General features: G+C 45.2%; 1 protein-coding gene and 1 non-coding gene across 3 annotated transcripts in view; both read left to right on the forward strand.

Moving 5' to 3' along the window:
• CCND3 (cyclin D3) overlaps nt 1–23,042 on the forward strand; it is a 95,672-nt gene that overhangs the window by 39,914 nt on the left and 32,716 nt on the right. The gene's annotated exons all lie outside the window — the stretch shown is intronic.
• LOC132018820 (U6 spliceosomal RNA) lies at nt 7,940–8,046 on the forward strand. The gene has a single exon (XR_009404602.1). It is a non-coding gene; the product is annotated as a U6 spliceosomal RNA (small nuclear RNA).

Here is a 23,042-nt window from a genome sequence, read left to right on the forward strand (position 1 = left end):
TAGAGTCTCTGCTTCCTTGTCTTGAAGTGCAATAATAATGGCTACTTCCTGGGGTTGCTCTGAGAATGGAGTAAAACAATGGTGACGGGCACCTGGGTGGCTCAATCAGTTGAACATCTGACTCTTGGTTCTTGCTCAGGTAATGATCTTGGGGTCGTGATATCGAGCCCTGCATGGGGCTCTGAGCTCAGCGGGCAGTCTGCTTGGGATTCTCTCTCTTCCTCTTCCTCTGCTCCTAAAAAAAGAAAGAAAGAAAATTTTAAAATATAGCGATGAAAAGAGCTCAGCACAGTGCCTGGCCACCGTGGTCTTGATCTGCAGGATTTCTTCTGCTGTTAGAGTTTTCAATATTGGCACTTTTCGGATGGCCTAAGTCACCTGTAATGTCTTACCTGAGCTTGAAGCCCTTATCTAAAATGCTAGTGGAGGGGCGCCTGGGTGGCTCAGTGGGTTAAGCCGCTGCCTTCAGCTCAGGTCATGATCTCAGGGTCCTGGGATCGAGTTCCGCGTCAGGGTCTCCGCTCAGCGGGGAGCCTGCTTCCTCCTCTCTCTCTCTCTGCCTGCCTCTCTGCCTACTTATGATCTCTCTGTCAAATAAATAAATAAAATCTTAAAAAATTTTTTTAAAAATAAATAAATAAAATGCTAGTGGAGTAGGACCCCATGGGTATCTCACCATCCATTTAGATGTTCTGTCCAAAGCTACTTTGTGCCTCCTCTCTCCCCATGGAATCATCTGATTTTCTTGAGCACCTGAGAGATGGACTGACATGAAGCCCTACCCTTCAGGAGCTCACCACCCAATAGAAGCCTGACCCCAGAACATCCAGTAGAAGTGCCATTATAGAAATTCAAACAAGATGCTTTGAGACCCTGCAGAAGAGATGGACCCTATGGGGATGAGGCTGACCAATTGGTCAGCCTGAGACTGGGGGAAGCCCATTTCCCCAGCTCCACCAAACATACCAGCACTGTCACCTGTCATTCTCCCAATACCACGGATTGTATTGTAAGAGGGTTACAACAAATCAGATAGCTTTTCCTCACTTCACAACCTCCAACTGGTGACACAAGGATCTAGGCCTCTTACATCTTGTGGTGACACAGTCTCTGGGACCCCAAAGCCCCCATTAAGCATCTTTTACTTCAGAGACATCTTTGACATCAGCCACTCCCGACCTGTTCCTATGGCTGCTCTTCTTGGGAAGACCTGGGCCCAGGAGGGGAAGGGAGTCACCTCCATAGTCACATGTGTTCCATCTCTGCTTGAGGAGATCCTCAAATTGTTCTGCCATCTTGTTGACTGTAATAAACCTTTCAGCTGGGGCGCCTGGGTGGCTTAGTCAGTTGGGCATCTGCCCTCACCTCAGGTCATGATCCCATGGTCCTGGTATTGATCCCCACATCTGGCTCCCTGCTCAGTGGGGAGCCTGCTTCTCTCCCTGCCTGCCACACCCTCTGCTTGTGTGCGCCCACACGTGCGCTCTCTCTCTGACAAGTAAATAAATAAAATCTTTAAAAACTAATAATAATAATCCTTTCAGCCAAAAAAAATTATTCTGGCACTTACACCAGTGCTTGGCACACAGTAGGTATTCAGTAAGTTAGTGAGTTGGTTAGTTAGTTTATTTATTTATTTGAGAGAGAGTGTGTGTGCACACAAGATGGGGGGAGGGGCAGAGGAAGCGAGAGTGAGGGTGGTGGGGAGAAGACTCCCCACTGAGTGTGGAGCCTGACGCAAGGCTCGATCCCAGGACCCCTGAGCTCACAAGCTGAGGTGAAACCAAGAGTCGGATGCTTAACCAACTGAGCCACCCAGAAGTCCCTACAATAAATATTTTTTAAATGCCCGAACTTGTCTCAATTTCAGGAGGTGCTTAGAGGTTATTTGCAAGGCTACATTAAACTCAGCAATTGGGGGGCAGATAGAGAGATGGAGGGAGCTTACCCCCCCCCAAAGATTTGATTGACTGATTTATTTATTTATTTATTTATTTATTTATTTATCAGACAGGGGGGGAGCACAAGCAGAAGGAGTCACAGGCAGAGGGTGAAGCAGGGTCCCTGCTGAGTAAGGAGCCTGATTCGGGACTCAATCCCTGAGCCACAAGCAGACGCTTAACCGACTGAGCCACCCAGGCATCCCCAGAGGGAGCTTTTGAATACCACACAATTAGGGAATGGGTGGATCTCACTCTCTTTTATTTTATTTACTTATTTTTTTAAGAGCTTGTTTCTTGGTCACCTCTATACTGCCCCTGAAGGCAAGTAAAAATCACCTCAGTGCTACAGGCTTTCTAGCTCTTTTGCTTCCTCCTATAGAATCAGAAAGGAAAAGTGAAAGGGTTGAGCAGAGGCCCTGGTGGGGGAGGGAAGGGATGCCTAATCCTGGAGGGGAGGATCTCACTGTGCCCTCCCAGCATTTGGGGAGAGCACCCAGGCGGACTGAGCACAGGTTCTGATGGATTCCGTACTCTACATTGTCCACGTCGGGCTGTGGGAATTTGGGCAACTTACTTTATCTCTCTCCCCTGGTTTTTAGATTGATTTAAGTTCACAATAAAAAGCATAGACCATGGCACGGTGTAAGTGCTGTATAATTGTGGATATTGCCATCATTGGGGACAGAAAAGAAATGATCACCTGAAATCCTAAAACGATAGACTAAGGCTGTTCTTGGTGTCTAGCCAGATTCTCCTGCTGCTCCTGGTTTTTAGCTTACGCTGTGGCTCTAAGCGTTTAGGTAAAATAAAGGAAATGTATTTTCTTTATTTTTTTTAGATTTATTTATTTATTTATTTGCTAGAGAGGGAACACAAGCAGGGGGAGTTGGAGAGGGAGAAGCAGGCTCCCCACCAACCGAGGAGCCAGATGTGGTACTTGATCCCAGGACCCCAGGATCATGACCAGAGCCCAAGGCAGATGCCCAACAACTGAGCTACCCAGGGTGTCCCAGGAAATGTATTTTCATGGCCCCAGCCTTAATCCCTGCCCCCTTACTTGTCTTGCCCCCAGTCTGCCTCGTCTACCCCAGAGCACCCATCCAGCTCCCCGCTGCTCCCCACCAGCCCGATCTTTGCTCTGCCACCTGCTCACCACCCCACCTTAGTTTGCCTCTATCTCTGTCCCAGGGTCAGGTTCTGCATGTCAGTGCCAGCTAGTTAATCTGATAAACGGATTTCTGAAAATACTAATTGGAGCCAGTGCAAAGGTTGCCTCTTCATACAAAGGTGCATTATGACTGGGGCCCTTCTGGAGAAAATGCCGCGCCCCCTGTGTCCTGGTCTGTGGGAGGGAGCGATGGAGCAACCTACAAGCTAGGAAGCTGGGAGAGATTCAGGCCATCCAACTCCCCTAAAGGAAGATGGATCCTCTTTGAGAATCCACCATGTTGGCTGGGGAGAGGGCACACAGATATGCTGGCAGGGACGTGCCACGGAACATGGCAGACATTTGATAAGTAAATTCTAGATTCAGAGCTGGGCTGCAGAAAGGGTAAGACTTGTCTTCACCTGCGGGGCACCTGGGTGGCTCAGTGGGTTAAAGCCTCTGCCTTCGGCTCAGGTCATGATCCCAGGGTCCTGGGATCGAGCCCTGCAGCAGGCTCTCTGCTCAGCACGGAGCCTGCTTCCCTTCCTCTCTCTCTGCCTGCTTGTGATCTCTGTCTGTCAAATAAATAAATAAATAAAATCTTAAAAAAAAAAAAAAAGACTTGTCTCTACCTACAAGGAGAAAAGGAAATGCAAGTACACAATTAATAAGCACACAGAGTAAGCTGTATCCTGAGCTGAAACAGACACAAATCAGCATAGATAGGGATGAGAGCCCCCATTCAATCTGGAGGATTTGAAAAATTCCCTGGAGAGGGTGTTGGTGGCCTTAGAACTGGTGCCTGGAAAGGATTATGTTTATTTACTTATTTAAGATTTTTTTGTTGGGGTGCCTGGGTGGCTCAGTGGGTTAAAGCCTCTGCCTTCAGCTCAGGTCATGATCTCAAGGTCCTGGGATTGAACCCCATATCAGGCTCTCTGCTCAGCAGGGAGTCTGCTTCCTCTTCTCTCTCTCTCTCTCTCTGTCTAAATAAATAAATAAATAAATAATCTTTTTAAAAATATATTTTTTTTTGTTAATTTTAAGTAAATACCCACTACATGTGGGGCTCAAACTCACAACTCCAAGATCAAGTAGTAAATTTACTACTAGTAGTAGAAAATCTGCAAGTAGTAGAACACAGAAAGAAAAGAAAATCACCCACTCTCTCACAATTGAAGGTGCCCTCTGTTACTGGCAGGTAATGGAGTTATGGGTAATTTCTGTTTGCTATCCATTTCTGTATTTTTTAAGTTTTTTATCATGAGTTTTACAATAAAAAGAATATACATTCATAAAAACAAAATTTAAAACCCAAAGACAACAGACGACTAACATTTCAGCATGTCATCTTCCCGGGCTTTTTGTAATACATAGTTTTATCATCCCGTTCGTATAGTTCTAGATACCTGCTTTTTTCAGTGTCTCAGCATTTGCTTTGCTCATTATAAATGCTTCACAGATAGAACTAGTGGCTGTGGAATGTAATTCACATAACCATGCCCCTGCCCTCCGACTGTAAGATTGTTTACACATATTTGCTACCATAAATAACCCTTTGTGGTTTTTTTGAAGATTTGTTTGAGAGAGAGAGAGCACGCATAAGCGGGAGGAAGGGACAGAAGGAGAGAGAGAATCCCAAGCAGACTCCGTATTGAGCTCGGAGCTGGACACGGGGATCCATTCCATGACCCCGAGATCATGACCCGAGCAGAAATCAAGAGTTGGACACCCAACCAATTGAGCCACCCAGGCGCCCCATAAATAACCCCTGGTGTAGTCCTACACATAGGCAATACTTTTAAACTAATAAACTTAGTTTTTAAGTTCAGAGAAAAACTAAGCAAAAAGTGCAGAGCATTCTCATTTACCCCCCATCCCCACACATACACAGCCTCCGCCACTGTCAGCCCCGCTATGGACATCCTTCACCGAAGGGCACATCCGTTCTAATCATTGTCCCATTATTATCATTATCACCCAAAGGCCATGGTTTACTCTAGGTTCACCCTTGGGGTTACACATTTTATGGGTTTTGACAAATGTGTAATGACACGTATCCGCCAGTGCAGTATCCCGCAGAGTCGTTTCACAGCCCTAAAAATCCTCTGGGCTCTATTATCCCTTCTATTCTACCGTCCTTCCCCACTAGCCCCTGGCAACCACTGATCTTTTTCCTCTTTGCATAGTTTTGCATTTTCCAGTCTGTCACATAGTTTAAATTGTATAATAAGCAGCCTTTTCAGATTGGCTTCTTTCACTTAGGAATATGCATTTCAGTTTCCTCCTTGTCTGCATGAAGCATGGTTTCTTTATCCATTCACCAACTGAAGGACATCTTGGTTTCTTCAAGCTTTTGCAATCATAAATAGAGCTGCTGTGAACATCCCCAGGCAGGTTTTTTTTTTGTGAATGTGTTTTCAGTTCACTTGGGTAAATGCCCGGGAGCACAATTACTGAAATTATGCGAAGAATGTATTTAGTTTTGTAAGAAACCGCCAGACTGGTCTTCAAAGTGTCTCCCCCGCTCTGCACTCCCCCCCAGCGATGACGGAGAGTTCCTGCTGCTCCACACTAGGATCAGCATCTGGCGTTGTCAGACTTCTGGATATTGGCCATTTAGGTGTGGAGTGGTAGGAAATAACAGAAAAAATATATGTTGGTCTCTGCCCCTGGTTCCTGGCACAGAGTTTCTAAACCCCTGTAATTTCCTGTGATAAGAGCATAAGGAGCATCTTTTGTTCTGATATTTGATCTTTGATCCAGGTTCCTGACATAGGGATCTGAAGCCCCTTGGTATTTCCTTGGGGACAGGAGTGTCTTTTGTTCTAATGAAGTGACTCTGGGTGGGTTCCTGGTTGGCTCCTGGGTGGGTCTGCTCACTATAAAGACCATGATTAAAAGCTTGGAATTTTCAGCCCTGTCCTCTCATTCTGGAGAGCGGGGAGAGGGGATAGAAATGGAATTAATAATTAATGCCTCCATTAGGAAGCCTCCACAAAACCCCAATAGTCTGAAGTTTGGGGAGCTTCCAGGTGGGTAAACACATCCATGTGCTGAGAGGGTGATACACCCCAACTCCACAGGTACAGAAGCCTGGAACCTTCCCAGATCTTGCCCTATGTATCTCTTCATCTGGCTGATTGTCTGGCTTTTATCATATCCTTTAATAAACTGGTCAAGGTCAGTAACTGTGTCCCTGAGATCTGTGAACCAGCAGTTTAGTCAGATCCAAGGAGGAGGTGGTCATGGGAACCTCTGACCTGGAGACAGTTGGACAGAGTTCTAGGTAACCTGGGACTACTACTTGTTACTGGTATCTGAAGTATGACTCCCCCAGGAAGTCCTGGGGGAGTGAGACCTTCACCTGTGAGATCTGACACTCTCTCTCAGTAGGTAGTGTGAGAACGGAGGTAAATTGTAGGCCACCCAGCAGGTGTTGCAGAATTGCTTGGTGTGGGGTGGGGGGAACCTCCACACATCAGGGGTCAGCAGCATTGTGAGTATGGTTGTCACGTGAGAGTAAAGGACAAGCATATAGGAGGACTATGAGGTGTTTCCTATACATGTGATATCTCATCTTTATTTTAATTTTCATTTACCTGATGACATATGATATTGAGCAACTTTTCATATACTTATGTGCCATCCGTATCTATTCTTTGTGAGGTGTCTGTTCAGGATTTTTGTCCATTTTCTAATCAGATTGTTAATTTTCATGTTGTTGAGCTTTAAGAGTTTATGTATTTTGTTTTTATATTTGTTTTTAAAGACTTTATTTATTTATTTATTTATTTATTTATTTGACAGAGAGAGAGAGAGAGAGCACATACACAGGCAGAGGGAGAGGGAGAAGCGTATTCCCTGCTGAGCAAGGAGCCTGATCGATGTGGGGCTCTATCCCAGGGCTCCATGATCATGACCCAAGCCAAAAGCAGACACTTAACCAACTGAGCCACCCAGGCACCTCAAGAGTTTATGTATTTTGGACAACAGTCCTTTATAGATGTATCTTTTGTAAATATTTTATCATCATCCATAGCCTGTCTCCTCATTCTCTTGACATTGTCTTTTGCAGTGCAGAAGTTTTTAATGTTAATGAAGTCTAGCTTATTAATTATTTCTTTCATGGATCATGCCTTTGCTGTTCTAGCTACAAAGTTATGACTTGATCCAAGGTCTTTTAGGGCTTTTCCTGTGTTTTCTTCTAGAAGTTCTGTAGTTTGGGGGACACCTGGGTGGCTCAGTCAGTTAGGCATCTGCCTTCAGCTCAGGTAGTGATCTCAGGGTCCTGTGATCGAGTGCTGTGTCAGGCTCCCTGCTCAGTGGGGAGCCTGCTTCTTCCTCTCCTTCTGCTGCTCTCCCTGCTTGTGCTTTCTCTGTCTCTGTCGAATAAATTAGTAAAATCGTAAAAAAAATAAAATAGAAGTTCTATAGCTTTGAGTTTTATGTTTAGGTCTATGATCCATTTTGAGTGAGTTTTTGTGAGGAATGTAGGCCTATATCTAGATTCATTTTTTGGTGGATAGATGTCCAATTGTTTCAGTACTATTTATTGAAAAGAGTATCTTTGCCCCATTGTATTGCCTTTGCTATTTTATTAAAAATCAGTTGAGCGGCACCTGGATGGCTCAATCCTTAAGGCTCTGCCTTCAGCTCAGGTCATGATCTCAAGGTCCTGGGATCAAGCCCCGAATTGGGCTCTCTCCTCAGCAGGGAACCTGCTTCCCCCCTCTCCCACCCCCCTTTCTCCCTCTCCCCCTCCCCCTGCTTGTGCTTCCTCTCTTGCTGTCTCTCTCTCCGTCAAAAAAATAAATAAAATCTTTAAAAAAAAAATCAGTTGGTTATAGTGCTCGCTTCGGCAGCACATATACTAAAATTGGAACAATACAGAAGAGATGAGCATGGCCCCTGCACAAGGATGACACGCAAATTTGTGAAGTGTTCCATATTTTAAAAGGTTTTATTTATTTATTTGACAGACAGAGATCACAAGTAGGCAGAGAGACAGGCAGAAAGAGAGGAGGAAGCAGGCTCCCTGCTGAGCAGAGAGCCCAACCAGACCCAGGGCTCGATCCTAGGACCCTGGGATCATGACCTGAGCCGAAGGCAGAGGCTTTAACTCACTGAGCCACCCAGGTGCCCCAAGTGTTCCACATTTTAAAGAAAAGAATATCAGTTGGTTATATTTTTGTGGGTCTATTTTAGGTTCTCTGTTCTGTTCCATTGACGTTTTCGTCAATTCTTTCACCAACACGACACTGTCTTGAGATTGGGTATTGTCAGTCTTCTCTGACTTTGTTCTCCTTCAATACTGAGTTGGCTGTTCTGGGTCTTTTGTCTCTCCATATAAATTTTAGAATCAGTTTGTTTTTATCCACAAAATAAGTTACTGGAATTTGGGGGGGGGGTTGTGTTGAAATTACAGATCAAGTTGGGAAGAACTGGCATCTTGACGATATTGGATTTTCTTACCCATGAACATTTAATTCTTTGGTATCCTTCATCAGAGTCATCAGAGTTTTATAGTTTTTCTCATTTAGATCTGTTTATATGGTATTTCATATAAAAAATAATGACTATTTAATTTTGGAAGGGGCTGCTAATGTCAATGGTAATTTCCAATTTTACTTGTTCCACTTGTTAGTATATAGAAAGGTGATTGACTTGAGCATATTAATCTTGTATCCTGAAACTTTGCTACAATTGCTTATTCATTCTAGGACTTTTTGTTGTTGATTATTTAAAATTTTCCGTATAGGTAATCATGCCATTTTTGGACAAAAACAGCTTTGTTTCTTCCTTCCCAATCTGTATATCATTTATTTCATTGAAAACAGTGGTGAAAAGGGACATCCTTATCTTGTTCCTCATCTTAGTGGGAAAACCGAGTTTCTCATCATTAAATATGATATTAGCTATGGGTTTTAGGTAGCTATTCTTTTTCAAGTTGAAGAAGTATCCCTCTATTTCTGGTTACTGTGAGTTTCTATCATGAATGGGTGTTGGATTTTGTCGAATGTGTTTCTGCCTCTGCTGATACCATCCTTGATTTTTCTTCTCTAGCCTATTGATATGATGGATTATTTTAATTGATTTTTTAATGTTAAACCAGCCTTGCATACCTGGGATAATTCTCACCTGATCATGGTGTATAATTTTCATACATTGTTGGATTCAATTTCTTAATATTTTGTGGAGGATTTTTGCATTTATATTCATGAGAAATTGGGTCCATAGTTTTTTTAAATTTTTTCTTGTAATATTTTTGTCTGATTTTGGTATTAGGGTAATGCTGGCCTCAGAAGAATAGTTGGGATGCAGTCCTTCTGCTTCTATCTTCTAAAGAAGATTCCAGAGAATTAGTATAATTCCTTCCTTACATGTTTGGTAAAATTGCCAGTGAACCCATCTGGGCCTGGTGCTTTTTTTTTTTTTTTTTTTTAAGATTTTATTTATTTATCAGAGGGGGGGGGAGAGCAAGCACAGGCAGACAGAATGGCAGGCAGAGGCAGAGGGAGAAGCAGGCTCCCTGCTGAGCAAGGAGCCCGATGTGGGACTCGATCCCAGGACGCCGGGATCATGACCTGAGCCGAAGGCAGCCGCTTAACCAACTGAGCCACCCAGGCGTCCCGGCCTGGTGCTTTCTGTTTTGGAAAGTTATTAGTTATTGATTCAATTTCCTTAATCGATAGAGGCCTATTAAGATTCTATTAGTAACTTTTTTTAAAGGATAGATTTCTAGAGATAGGTTTCCTGGTCAAGGGTTGACCAGAGCTTTGGTGGTTCTCAGTGCTGTCTGGACATTAGAATCACCTGGGGGAGCTTTTTAAAAATCCCACTGCTGGGGCACCTGGATGGGTCAGTGGGTTAAGTGTCTGCCTTCAGTTCAGGCCATGATCCCAGGGTCCTGGGATCAAGCCAGGGTCAGGCTCACAGCTTAGCAGGGGTGTCTGCTCCCCCCCCCACCCAAATAAATAAATAAATAAATAAATAAAATCTTTTTTAAAATTTACTTTTCTACAGAACCCTTTGGTTCCTGCATCAGAAGCAGTGTGAGTGGAGGCCAGAGTGAAAAGCAGGGAGGTCCAGATGTAGGCTGTTACATTCACTTGGGTGAGAAATACAGGTGGTTTGAATTTGGAAGGTCAAGGGGCAAATACTGAGAAGTGTTTGGGTTCACGATAGATACTCCAAGTCAAAGCCGTTTGAAGTTACTGATGGATGGGATGTGGGTCATGTGAGGGAAAAAAGGAGTCCTATAAAACTCCAAGGTATTTCCCCGGAGCCAATGATGGTAGAGCTTGGTTAGGGTAGAGGGAAGGTGTCAACAAAGGCCCAGGGTGTGTGTTTAGGAAGTATTCAAACAATGAAGATCCCATATGCTAAGAATATGTATCGGGATGAGGGCCAGGGTATGGAAAAATGGGAGATAAGGGGCGCCAGAGTGGCTCAGTCGGTTGGGCATCTGCCTTTGGCTCTGGTCATGGTCTCAGGGTCCTGGGATCGAGCCCCACATGGGGCTTCTTTCTCAGCAAGGAACCTACCTCTCCCTCTCCCTCTGTAGCTCCCCCAGTTTCTGCTCTCTCACACACACTCTTTCTCTCAAGTAAATAAATAAAATAAAATTTTATTTTATAAATTTGAGCCAGCTGGGTGGCTCAGTGGGTTAAAGCCTCTGCCTTCTGCTCAGGTTCTGATCTCAGGGTCTGGCGATCGAGCCCCGAATCAGGCTCTCTGCTCATCGGGGAGCCTGCTTCCTCCTCTCTCTTTCTCTCTCTGCCTGCCTCTCTGTCTACTTGTGATCTCTGTCTGTCAAATAAATAAATAAAATCTTAAAAAAAAATAGGAGATAAAATATACTGCAGTAGGGGCGCCTGGTGGGCTCAGTTGATGAAGCGTGAAACTCTTGATCTCGGGATTTTGGGTTCAAGCCCTGTATCGGGTGTAGGGATTACTTAAAAATAAAATCTTAAAAACAACAACAACAAAAAAACCCTCAAAAACCAAAAACTCTTCAGTAGATTATAGAAGGCCATGAATACCAAACTAAGGAATTGAAATTTTTGTGATAGGAGCAGGAGGAGCTTTGGAAATTTTTGAAATATAATTAATATGATCAGAGCTTAGCTTTATAACATCAATTGTGTTTAATAACATGAAAAATGCCCATGAGATAATTTTCACTAAAAGTTTAGATGTACTGTGATTATAGTCAAGTTAAAAAAAAATCTCTTTTATGGATAAAAAGCCTTCATGTATTTTTTTTTTTTTAAGATCTTATCTATTTATTTGACACAGAGAGAGAGAGAGCAAGCACACAAGCAGGGGGAGCAACAAGCAGGGGGAGAGGGAGAAGCAGACTCCCTGCTGAGCACGGAGCCCGATGTCGGACTCCATCCCAGGATTTTGGGATCATGACCTGAGTGGAAGGCAGCTGCTTAATCGACTGAGCCACCCAGGCACCCAAAAGTCTTCATGTATTAAGAAAGAGTGACTGGGGGTGCCTGGATGGCTCAGTGAGTTAAAGCCTCAGCCTTCAGCTCAGGTCATGATCTCAGAGTCCTGGGATCGAGCCCCATATCGGGCTCTGTGCTCAAGCGGGGAGCCTGCTTCCTCCTCTCTCTCTCTGCCTGCCTCTCTGCCTACTTGTGATCTCTGTCTGTCAAATAAATAAATAAAAATCTTAAAAAAAAAAAAAAAAGAAAGAAAAAGAGTGACTGGAAGGAAAATTATCAAAATGTTCATAGAGACGGTTTTGGTGGTTGGTAAGACTGTGAATAAGATTGGATTCTTTTTCCTTTTCTTTCTGGTTGTCTGTATTTCCCATATTTTCTTTAACTGAGTGTAACTACTTTTATGATAATATTAAATGTGTGCAAGAGGGCGCCTGGGTGGCTCCATCAATTAAGTATCTGACTCTTGATCTCGGCTCAGGTCTTGATCCAGGGTCATGAGTTCAAGCCCTGCATTGGGCTCCACACCGGACATGGAGCCTACACAATAAGTAAATGAATGAATGAATGAATGTGTGCAGGATAGGAGGAAGGAGTACATTAGATGCAGAGAGTGGAAGCAGGGATATGGGTTGGGTTTACTGCAGCAGTCCAGGGGAAATGGAAGGAGAAGTTGAACTGGAGCAGAGGCCATGGGAGGAGGAGGGAAGTGGATGTGTTTCCTGCCTCGAAATGGATGTGTAAGGAAGCCTTACTACTACAAGTGTGGTCGTTAGGAGGAGAGGCTCTGGAACCAGGCTGCTAGAATTGGAATGTGAACTTGGCCAAGTTGGGCAAATTAGTCTTTATGTTTCCTAAGAGTCTGTAAGCAGGAATAATAGTTATACCTGCCCCGTGAGGTAGTTCTAGGAAGTAACTGAGTGAGTACATATTAACCGCTCAGAGCAGTGGTGCTCAGCTCATAGACACTCGATGGTTTAGCAATTATTCTTACTACTTACCCGGCCTCCGTGGAATTGGTGCTGAATGTGATTGCAGAATGTGCAGTGGAGTGGAGTGAAGGTATGAAGGTTACTGAAATATTATCCCTTACAGATTAATTTTTTATAAAATATGTTTATAAATTTTTTTAAAACTTAGTAAGAGTTTTTTGAAACCGAGTCAGGCTGTCTCCAATGGTGAGCTCCCGACACTGAGGCAGGTTTTTTGTTTTTTAAGATTTTATTTATTTATTTGACAGACAGAGATCACAAGCAGGCAGAGAGAGGGGGAAGCAGGCTCCCCGCTGAGCAGAGAGCCCGATGCGGGGCTCGATCCCAGACCCTGAGATCATGACCTGAGCCAAAGGCAGAGGATTAACCCACTGAGCCACCCAGGTGCCCCTGCTGAGTCAGTTTTAACAGGCACTGCACAGATCACTGAGGGGCTGGTACAGGGCTGTGATTCCAAACTAGTTTTCATCAGAGGATGTACTGGGTGTTTTGGGTGATTAAGTTCATTCCGTTAAAAGTATTGTCCATGGGACGCCTGGGTGGCTCAGTCGGTTAAGTGTCTGCCTTCGGCTCCAGTCATGATCCCAGGGTCCTGGGATGGAGCCCCACATTGGACTCCTTGCTCAGCAGGGAACCTGCTTCCTCTGCCTGTTGCTCCCCCGGTTCATTTTCTCTCTTTCTCTTACAAATAATTAAATGAAATCTTAAAAAAAAAAAAAAAGAAAGAAAAGAAAAGAAAAAGAAAAGTACTATCCATTGGGGCATCTGGCTGACTCAGTTGGTAGAACTTGCAATTTCTTGATCTCAAGGGTGTAAGTTTGAGCCCCACGTTGGGTGTAGAATTTACAAAAAGTCATCATCGTAATAATAAAGATTAGACAAACCATAATAGATGCTTAATCATAGGAAATAAAGTAAGGGTTCCAGAGGGGGAGATGGGGGGGGAATGGGGTAACGACGGGGTGATGGCCATTAGGGAGGGCACATGATGGAATAGTTATAGAACAGTTATGGAAGACTGATGAATCACCGACTCTACCTCTGAAACCAATAATATGTTGTATGTTAATTAATTGAATTTAAACTAAAAAAAATAAATAAAAGGAAATAAATGAAAATGAAACATAATAATAAAGATTAGATTTTTTAAATAAGTACCATCCTTTATTCTGAGCCCTCTTTAAGTGCTTGGTGCTCAGGTAGTCTTTGTTTTATGAAATATGGTATATATAGACCAGAGGTTTTTTCCCTAATACCCTCACTTGACAATAGTCTTGCTTTTTGGTCTCCAAAATTTGGGGGGAAATTTTACTGGTCTTTGAAATGTAAGTTTCTGGGAACTAGGGTTGTGGGGAAAATGAATAATTTGGTTAGGCTCAAGTAGGCGCCTTTGAATCCCCTTCTGAACCTGAGAGTCTATCATTTCAGGGCCACAGCTTGGACCATCTGATCCAAGTGAGTCATTCTGCAAATGAGAGCATTTAGGTGGGGTACTGGGGAAAGAGGTGAATGGTTCTGCACCACTCGGCCTCTATAGCTATCATAGAGTTCTTCTAGTGGACGCCCTTGGCAGCCAGCTTGTGGGAGGGACCACTGTCCTATGACCTCCAGCGTCCTCGTCTTCCATCTTGCTGAAGGCTCCTGGTGGGGAGACTCTGTGCTCTGTGCCACGGTGTTCCTGAACTACTGTTCCAGTGGGCCAGGAGGTTAGAGTCTGAGGTCAATCCCCCAGGATCTCTACTCCAAGGAGCTTAGAGTCCTTCATATACAAAGGATGGTTTTGTTACCACAACTCCCATACAAGATGAGGATAATAGTACCATCTAACAGCCATGGAGAGGCATCTCTGCCTACTTCCCTCACCTCCAGCCAGAGCTGCAAAGAAAAATCCGACTCTGAGAGATAGACCGTGAGATCAAAGCAGACTGGAGATGTGCCGAGTTACCTTAAAGAGAATGGCTTCCTAACCATGACACCTTCATTTTCCCCACAACCTTAGTTCCCAGAAACTTAACCTAACATGGCTACAAAGAAAGGTCCATTAGCTCTGGATACTTTATGTATGTATGTATGTATGTATGTATGTATATTGTATTTATTCATTTGAGAGAGAGAGACAGAGAGCACGAGCAGTGGGAGGGGCAGAGGGAGACGGCAAAACCGACTCCCCGCTGAGCTGGGAGCCCAAAGACATGGGGCTCAATACCAGTACCAGAGATCATGACCAGAACTGAAGACAGACACTTTTTTTTTTTTTTTTTAAGATTTTATTTGTTTATTTGACAGAGAGAGATACAGCAAGAGAGGGAACACAAGCAGGAGAGTGGGAGAGGGAGGAGCAGGCCTCCCCTTGAGCAGGGAGCCTGATGTGGGGCTCTATCCACTGACCCTGGGATCATGACCTGAGCCAAAGGCAGACGCTTAATGACTGAGCCACCCAGGCATTCCTGAAGACACATTTCAACAACTGAGCCACCCAGGCATCCCAGCTCAGGCACAAGGTCACCGAGTAGAGAGGGAAGCTGACCCAGCCTAGTGATTTTCCCTTTTGTGGAAAAAGTGACCTCTTCCAGGCCATGCCCCCAACACAGGAACTTTGTTGGCTGCTTCCCTTTGTTCCGCTTCTTTACTCCCTAACTCCCTTCTGCTTTGCCTTTGGTTGCCTTTGGGGAAGGGTCTACATGGAGAGAATGTACTGGCCCGAGGCCCCAAGTGCCTCTGTCATGTCTGCTCAGTCGCTGTGTCTCCCACTGTTGGTTTACACTTGGCTGTGTGAAGTGCACCTCTGCCTGGGAGCACTGGTTACCTTGAGTTTGCCCCAGGAGTGGAGACTCCCCTGGACGTGTGTTGGCAGGTCCTAGTTTGGAGCCTGAGGAGCTGAGGAGGCAGGCCCAGCCCTCGCTGAGGTCATACCCTCCTTGTGACCTTGGGGCTTGCCTTCCCAGCCAACACCCCATACCTCCATTCACCTCACCATCCACCCCACTGGAGTTCCTCCAGCTCTGCTCTCTGTGTTCTTGTGAAGATGAAATTCAGTCAGTGGCAAAGAAAGCGCTTGCTAACATGTTGAAGCATTCTACACGTGCAGATGATGACTGTCGTGATCAAGTGGGATCCTGTGTGTATGTATAGACTCTGAAAAGTGTAACCCTGTTGCCGTATGAATTACCCTAGTTCTGTTGGGAGTCAAGAACCATGGGAAATTGACAGTTGGGCTCAAGAGAAATAGCAGATTGGCCACCCACCCCCCTCTTTGAGGGTTAAATTGATAATAGTGCCAGGGTTTACCCAGAGGAAGAACTAAGATGGGAACTGAGTTAGGCTGTGGTTCAACAGGTGGCTGCCTATCTGTGACCCCGGCTCAGTCGGGCTTTTGTTGAGTGGAAACGGGGCACTTGGGACCCTCCATCAGGACAGCCAGTGAGTTTCCCCATAAAGCTCAAGGGCAGGGCACATGACCACGTGACTCACCAGACCCTGAGCTCAGGCTGCTGTTTTTCCACTGGACTAAAGTGAGCCCTAGAACCCTCCAGCTGCTCCTGCTCAAGGGAAGGGGGCCGTGCCTGCTTCACCCCTTCTTGCCCGTGACAGACACCCCGCCAAGGGGTCCTACATGGGCTGGATCCTGGTTGATGGGACCCATCCGGAGTAGCTCGGGGGATCTTTTTCGAGGTGGTGTATTCTAGATAACTTGGACGTATGTTTATATTTAGGAATCACTTGGTGGTTGAGAGGTGGCATGGAAATGGGGGTGACAGGCTCCTATTAGCTGTGCTGAGTACTATTCTAAGGAATTAATGTGTTACCTCATTTAATTTTCACCCCAAAAGCCCCTGGGTGGTAGATCTGTTTACAGATGAGGAAACTGAGGAACAGAAGGCTTCATTAACCAGTCCAAAACTGCACAGCTACTGGAAAGTGACAGAACCAGGATTTATTTTTATAAGTTTTTGTTTATTTATTTTTTAATTAACATATAGTGTATTATTTGCTTCAGGGGTACAGACAGGTCTGTGAATCATGATCTTACACAATTCACAGCACTCACTCTAGCACATACCCTCCCCAGTCTCCATACCAGGATTTATTTATTTATTTATTTAATTTTAAAAATATTTTATTTATTTGACAGAGAGAAACACAGTGTGAGAGAGAGAACACAAACAGAGGGAATGGGAGAAGGAGAAGCAGGCCTCCCGCCGAGCAGGCAGCCTGATGTGAGCTGGAACCCAGGATCCCGGCCGGGATCATGACCCGAGAAGAAAGGCAGACGCTTAATGACTGAGCCACCCAGGCGCCCCACCAGGATTTATTTTTTATAAAGATTTTATTTATTCATTTGAGAGAGAGAGAGCACAAGCAGGGGGAGAGGAAGAGGGAGAAGCAGACTCCTTTCTGAACTGGAACTCTATCCCAGGCATCTGGAGATCATACCCGAGCTGAAGGCAGACGCTTAACCATCTGAGTCACCCAGGTGCCCCCAAAACCAGGATTTAAACCAGGCAGGAAGTCTGACTGGGGAGTCAGAGGTTTTTTTTTTTTTTTTTAAATATTTTATTTATTCATTCGACAGAGAGAGAGATCACAAGCAGGCAGAGAGGCAGGCAGAGAGAGAGGGGGAAGCAGGCTCCCCGCTGAGCAGAGAGCCCGATGCAGGGCTCAATCCCAGGACCCTGAGATTGTGACCTGAGCTGAAGGCAGAGGCTTTAACCCACTGAGCCACCCAGGCACCCCCAGAGCTTGTTTTATTATTATTGTCATTTTTCTGATGCACACCTAAGGCAGAGAGAGGCTTGACAAGGTCACATAGCTAGTATGTGGTGGACCTGGGAGTCAGCCCCAGGTCCGTCCACCTCTGGAGTTCACACCAGTAACCATCACTCAATGCTGTATCCGTGGTTGCCCTTAATATTCAACAGGAACGTGCACTGTAGTATTATATATAACGTCATACGACATTCTATTATAGTACACTCCCCTATCGTAGTATGATCTGTTACGAGGTTACCGTTTATATGATGAATTCTCGGGTGCCTGGGTGGCTCAGTGGGTTAAGCCGCTGCCTTCGGCTCAGGTCATGATCTCAGGGTCCTGGGATCGAGTCCCGCGTCGGGCTCTCTGCTCAGCAGGGAGCCTGCTTCCATCTCTCTCTCTCTCTGCCTGCCTCTCCATCTACTTGTGATCTCTCTCTATCAAATAAATAAATAAAATCTTAAAAAAAAAACTGTTATATATATGATGAATTCTCTATCGTTAGACATGTAGGTTGCTTCCATTTTGTTCCCATTATAAATAAATGCCAAGTCTGTCTGTCTTTCTTTCTTTCTTTCTTTTTTTTTAAAGAGAGAAATGGTAGGAATGTTGTTTGATTTATCAGTTTATTTGTTTCTTTTCAAGGATTTAGAGCAGATGGGCTGAGGTCTCAGATGCTGGAAGAATTGGAGGCTTTGAGTTGACTGCTTCCATGGGGAATGAAATTCTGATTAGGAATGGTGCCAGTGTGGAGTGAAGGAAAGAACAGACCCCATGCTTTAGCCCAGGGATTTGGCATTGCCTGCTGAGATAGAGAGTTGGGGATGCATTTCAGAAATATCTGTAATTCCCACTTTGGATGTGTTAGTGTTCTCTAGCTTTTTCCAGCCCAGTATCTCACTGACATTGCCCAGATACACGTGGGTGGGGCTGGCCAGAGGGTGAGCCATTTTCTTCCCCAGATCAGCCATGTGCGGCCATCTGGAGTCACACCATCTGTCCATCCCATGCCCTTTCCAACTCTGTCTCCTGTTGAAGTTTCCCCTTTGGTTCCTATGTCCCAGGTTGAAAATGGAAGAGGAAGCCTGAGTACACAGTGATGACCGTAAGGGTCTCATACACTAAGCCCTCAGCAGGAGTCCAGTCCTCACCTCTTGTGTCCTCACAGCTTTGGGGGATGGGGACCCTTACAAAAACGCCATCTTATGGAGGAGGAAAAGGAAGCTTCAGGAAGTTAAGGGCTTGCCAAGGCTGTGGAGCCAGGGACTGATAGAGCCGGGGTTCAGAGATAGGGCTGTCTAAATTCTGTGGCCACATCATGTGATCTGCTACATCTACTTTGCAGCCTTTGTGATGCACTATAAAAAAGAGGACCCTGTAGTTCTTGGGGGGGAATTTGCAAGAAATCTGCAAGAACATGTCTAATTACCTGCATGTGTGTTTACCAGTTGGGCTCACTTCGAGGGTGTTGGGACCACAAAGGATCCTGGAAGTATCTTTCCTGCCTTATTTTTAAAGTGAGTAAGAGGAAGTCTAGAGAGATCAACGGACTTTTCTAAGGGCAAGATGTTGGGCCAGCCAGATTAGAACAAAGGTCTTCTGATGCCCACCCTATAGCTCTCTAGAGGCAAATAGCTCTTAGCTCGACTCTCTCTGGAGCACTCGGAGTTGAAGCATGTGCTGGTAGAGCAGGTCCAGAGAGATAGGAGTAGGTTGGTATTGCTGGGCATTGCTAGGGTTCATGGAGAGAGGGAACCACAAGAATCCTCTGTTTTTCCACTCCTTATTCCCTCACATACCTAAATTCTAGTTCCACTGTATAGAAAAATACAAGTGGGAACAATTGTCAGGAAGGTAGCATGGCATAATGATTAAGAGTCTGGGCTTCGGGGTGCCTGGGTGGCTCAGTTGGTTAAGTGTCTGCCTTTGGCTCTGGTCATGATCCTGGGGACCTGGGATCGAGCCCCACCTCAAACTCCCTGCTCAGTGGGGAGCCTGATTCTCCCTCTCCCTCTGCCCTCCCCGCCCCGGATTAAGCACACTTTCTCTCATGCTCTCAATCTCTCTTAAATAAATAAATAAATTAATAAATATATAAGAAAAGAGTCTCGGCTGTGACATTAGACAGCCCAAGATTCACATCCTACCCTGAGCCTCAGTTTCTTCATCCGCAAAATGGGAGTTATAGCTCCTCATCCCGTGGGGCCGTGGTAAGACGGAAATGAGACAATGCTTATAGAGGGACTGGCACAAGTTTATGGAAAGAAGAGAAGAATCTCGAGGTTGTTTGAGTTGGTAGAAAAGGGAGAACACAAAACTGGTAACCAAATATGTGATTTCAACAAAAGGCCAAATATTTCTTCATTTCATCTGAGTCATTATTTCCCACAGGCATCGTCCGTGGGGTGCTCATTGCATATCCCCACATGGAGGTGAGCGGCTCGGTGACCTCTCTTCTGGTGAAGAGTGGGGGTCGGCTCAAGATGGTACAGATGCTTTTTACTTCCTGTCTTAAAAGTGATGGGCGATGGCAAAAGGAAGATTGTTAATATAAACTCAAAATCCGGATTCTTTCTGAAGGGCATCTCCTCAGCTATGTGACCTCAGATGAACCCCTCGCTGTCTCAATTGTCTCTTGACCACAAGGTCATTGAGATGGCCACATAATAGCCACTTTACATGTGGTATCTTATTTAATCCTCAGACAAGCCTGCCAGATAGATATTACCATCCCATTTTAGATAAAGGAGAAGACTACAGTTCGGGGAAGTTAAGTAACTTCTCAGAGGCCACACAGCGCGCAAGGCCGGGGGAACGGTGGATCTGTGACATAAGCCCGGGGCTGACCCTAAACCCCACGTGCTTCCTGGTCTACCGGGGGTAGGTTCAGATTTTGTTGGCTCCAAAGCCTATGCAATTTTGGAAGCCCTCTTTAAGGAAAACAATACAAAATCACAAAGTAATATTGCAGATACAAGAGTGGATGTTTATTTAGATTTTTTAAAAAGATTTTATTTATTTGTTTGACAGAGACAGAGATCACAAGTAGGCAGAGAGGCAGGCAGAGAGAGAAGGAGAAGCAGGCCCCCCGCTGAGCAGAGACCCCCCCCCCCATGTGGGGCTCCATCCCAGGACCCTGAGATCATGACCTGAGCCGAAGGCAGAGGCTTAACCCACTGAACCACCCAGGCGCCCCTGGATGTTTATTGAGATTCTGCAGTGAAATTACCACTTTATATTCGAAAAACATGCCAGAGCCCAAATATCACAAACATCACAAACCCCAGAAAACTAACATAACATTTGTGATAACTGCTTGACGCTCCTCTGTAACACTTTGGTCCTGTGTCTTCTGGCTACATCCTCTTTGGTTGTGTTCCCCTATGACAATGATTTTGTAACCTCTTCCATGGAGAAAATAAAAAAGATAACTCAGTGTTCTCAGTGTTTCTCTAGCATGGTTGATTGGAAGTTGTTGGGTTTTTTTGGCTTTTGTTTTTGTTTTTTTAAGATTTTATCCGTTTGACACAGAAAGAGAGAGAGCACACAAGCAGGGGGAGTGGGAGAGGGAGAAGCAGGCTCCCCGATGAGCATGATGTCTGATGTGTGGCTCTACCCATCCCAAGACTCTGGGATCATCACCTGATCTGGAGGCAGATACCTAACCGACTGAGCCACCCAGGCGCCTCCGATTGGAAGTTTTTATTTAAAAAAATATTTTATGTATTTATTTGACAGAGATCACAAGTAGGCAGAGAGGCAGGCAGAGAAAGAGGAGGAAGCAGGCTTCTCGCGGAGCAGAGAGCCTGATGCGGGACTCAATCCCAGCACCCTGGGATCACGACCTGAGCTGAAGGCAGAGGCTTTAACCCACTGAGCCACCCAGGCGCCCTGATTGGAAGTTTTTTAAAAAAATTATTGACAGGGGTGCCTGGGCGGCTCAGTCATTAAGTGTCTGCCTTGGGCTCAGATCATGATCCCAGGGTCCTGGGATTGAGCCCCGCATGAGGCTCCCTGCTCAGCGGGGAGCCTACTTCTCCCTCTCCCACTCTCCCTGTGTGTGTTCCCTCTCTCCCTCTCTCTCAAATAAATAAGTAAAATTTTAAATAAATACATAAAAATTACTGATAGTCTAGAAAAGTTTAACTCAGTTTCACACGTTATTATTGATAATATATAAATATTAGGATAATTGTCACTTTCGGAAAAGCCTCCATCACAGTTTCTTCCACAAGATTTTAGGGTCTTTCATGTTTTCTGGTGCAGTGATTCATATAAAATAATTCTGGATTTGGGGACATTTCTTACCTGATTTTGAGTCAGCTAAACATAATCTTTGTCAAAATCTTTGTATCTTGGGTCAAATTGGCAAAAAATTCTCATCTTTTCTAGTACCAGCTTCCCGTCTCCCAACCCCTTGAGATGGAATGAGCATAGTTATGTTACTGAAAGATTCATGATTAAAGTCCTTTCTCACAAGTCTGTGACCTTTTCAAGGGGATTCATTACAAAATACCGGATGTGAAAACATTTGAAGCATTCGGATGATTTGGCCTGGAAAGAGGAAGGCTAGAGGCAGCGAATAAATAACCACCTTTAAGGATATGAACCTTTGTGGGCATTGGAGGCAGCAGGGTGTATCTGAGCCTGATTCCAAGACCTGGGGAGAGGCTCCGGTGACTGCCTAGTTAACAGGTTCTGCAAGTCCCTTTGAACAGGTTGGCCTAAAATGGATAAGAAGAATAATAGAGAAGTGTGTGAGTGAGAACAGCTCCAGCTGCCTCGCTTTGGACCCAAAGGGTGACCCGTGGTCTGGCACCTGCTATGGGAGCTGGTTTTGCATCAGAGGGGTGGGGCGGGCTTCATGGGAGCACCTGACTGGGTCACTTAGTAGAGCATGTGACCCTTGATCTCAGGGTCGTGAGTTCAAGCCCCACTTTGGGCCTAGAGATGAAGGAAGGGAGGGAGGGAAAGAAAGAGAAATGCATAATCTCAGGCCCTACCCACAACTGCTGATTGGGAATCTGCATTTTCACAGAGCTGCAGGTGGTTATCTGAGAAGCCCTGGACCAGAGACTTGAGCTGGAACTTCCTATGTGCCTGCCCAGGCTTGGCGGCTGTCTTTTTCCTTGCTGTGCCTTTAGCCTTAGGAACCGGCCTCTCTTCTTGCTTCTGGCAGTCGCCCATTGTGTGGATTCATTCCATCTCTGTTCCTCTCCCACCTGACTGCAGACTTCTACGGGACTGAGTTCTCTTCTTTGATTTCTGGCCCTTCACAGTACTGGCACCCAGGAAGTACCATTTATGGAATGCCCACTGCATGCCAAGAGCTTTGTCTCTCTTAACTCATTTGGCCCTCGCTTCAGGCCTGTAGGCTGAAACAAATATCCCTATTTCATGTATGCATGTATGTGTGTGTATGTATGTACATACACTATCTCCATGCGCAAGTTGGGGCTCGAACCCACGACCTCAAAATCAAGAATCGCATGCTGTACCGATTGAGCCAGCCGTATGCCCCAGAAAGCCCCCATTTTATAGATAAAGAAACTGAGGCCCCGTCACTTTCTTGTCATAAGTGGCAGAAGCTGGGAACCAACTGAACCCAGGGATGTCTGATTCCAAAGCCTTCAGTAAAGGGGATCAGTAAATGTTGCTTGAATCACTTACTGACTTGGTTAATTGATTTAAGCATTCATTAATGTTCTTATTTATTCATTGAAAAGACCATGGGAGATGAGCAGTGGAATCT

The sequence above is a fragment of the Mustela nigripes genome, chromosome 5 (genome assembly GCF_022355385.1).
Source record: "Mustela nigripes isolate SB6536 chromosome 5, MUSNIG.SB6536, whole genome shotgun sequence".
NCBI lineage: Eukaryota > Metazoa > Chordata > Mammalia > Carnivora > Mustelidae > Mustela > Mustela nigripes.